The sequence below is a fragment of the Solanum dulcamara genome, chromosome 1, assembly GCF_947179165.1.
Source record: "Solanum dulcamara chromosome 1, daSolDulc1.2, whole genome shotgun sequence".
NCBI lineage: Eukaryota > Viridiplantae > Streptophyta > Magnoliopsida > Solanales > Solanaceae > Solanum > Solanum dulcamara.
Window position 1 is genome coordinate 60871489 of NC_077237.1, and position 1823 is coordinate 60873311.

General features: G+C 38.3%; 1 pseudogene; it reads right to left on the reverse strand.

Annotated features, from left to right (window-relative positions):
* Positions 1-1207: 1207 nt before the first annotated feature.
* Positions 1208-1327, reverse strand: LOC129904229 (5S ribosomal RNA; annotated as a pseudogene).
* Between the last annotated feature and the right edge of the window lie 496 nt (positions 1328-1823).

Sequence of the window (1823 nt, forward strand, 5' to 3'; positions counted from 1 at the left end):
GCCTAGTTAAAAGAAAATTTGGAATGGCTATAAGTGTATATTAACTTTTTATAGAGATAAGTAGAATGTGGCTGCAGATGAGTTGTTCCATGGGTCCCATTACTTAAGTACAGATTAATAGATGAGGTGTCGCACTATGTGTGGGAAGGATCCTGTCCCCTCGTGATTTAGCCAAGGTTCTGTACATGGATAATCAGGTTGGCAAAAAAAAATGCAGAAAGACGGGGACATGATATAGTACCAAGTACATTAGGGAAGGAGACTGGATGAAATTAAGACTGGACATAGAGCAAGGTATAAGCGGATAAAGGTATAAATACCCTCTAAAGGGGGGAAGCAAGTTAGAAAACTGCAAAGGGTGAGATGGAGGCAATTAATGTGGCAACATATTTGAGATGGATGCTTAAACTTCAATAAGATCCTTTGTTGAACCAAGTTAGAAGGATCTGGAAGTCGTCAATAATTGGATAGAAGTTAGAATGCTATGTAAGATAGTGTTAAGAAGTTTTCAGCAAGACCTGGAATAACATAAGTCTAGAAGGTGAATGCGTATGAAAAGGAAAAGGGCATAACGATGAAATAATATCAAATGATTCAGGAGACACTATGAAGGATAGCGACATCATGCTAAACTAAAAAGCCAAAAGCTTGGCTATAGAGTTGGTCGTAAATGATATTGCAATAAATAAATAACCAAGGAAAAAGAGTAAGAAACCTCCTATGATAGAGGATGAGAGGAGAAAAGAATGAATAAGGGAAAAGAAAGAAGTATAACATTATGGGACAAGCAAGTTCAATGTGATTAAGATGTGTACAGTAAAATGAACTAGGAGATGGAAGGACTACGTCTACCTACTACAAGTTGCATCAAAATGGTCATGCAACCTATGAATATGTATATATAAATATTAAGTTAAGTGAGTAAGTACAAGATAAAAGGAATAGGGGTTCAATAATGACAATACTGTTATGATATTTTGGATACCCTACCGAGAGATACGGGGATGGGTTAAGCATAACTATAGGAATGGAATTAGTACTACGGACAAAGTAAAACATGACCACGGTTGGACTAAAGATCTACCCCTATACCAGTTATAAGATAACGGAGGAAAGGGCAAGGCAACACATAAAGACTAGTGAGACGACGCTAAGATAAATTTTGGGCTAAGTTGAGTGCCCCGCACATTATTGCAAGGATTACCATGAAATGCGATATGAGGACTTCCCAAGGAGGTCACCCATCCCAGTATTTCTCTCACCCAAGCACTCTTAACTTTAAAATTCTAGTGGAATTTAGTGCGATAATGCGGGTGTGGTCGCGCAAGATGGAAGAATCTGAACTAGCGACGGAGAAACGACATGGGATTATATATGTTACAGCCCATACTTTGGTACCTCAGAACGTTTCTTAAGCTTATTAAATTTTTTGAAAGGCTCTTAAGTTTATTAGAAGTCGTCATGTGAGTTGGTTAATATATAACGCTATCAAATAGTCCTAAGGAAAGGAGAAGGAGATACTCCATAAGAGAGAAGATTGGAAATAGGGTTATAAGAATCCGGAAGAAGTTGGAGGTTAAGTAGTGAGTCGTCAGACTCGACTTACTTGTGAAAGCTATTACTTGGGACATTTTACATATTAAGCTACTTGAGTACACGTCGAGCTTAAGTAGTAAGGAATACATAGGCTCTTGAAGTGAGATGAGGTTACGAAACTACAAAAGAGAAATAACGAGACGATGCACCTACTTGAAGCAAGAAGGTGATGCACCTACTTGAAGAAAGTAGGTGACTTACCTACTTAGGGTGGACCCCATGCTGCC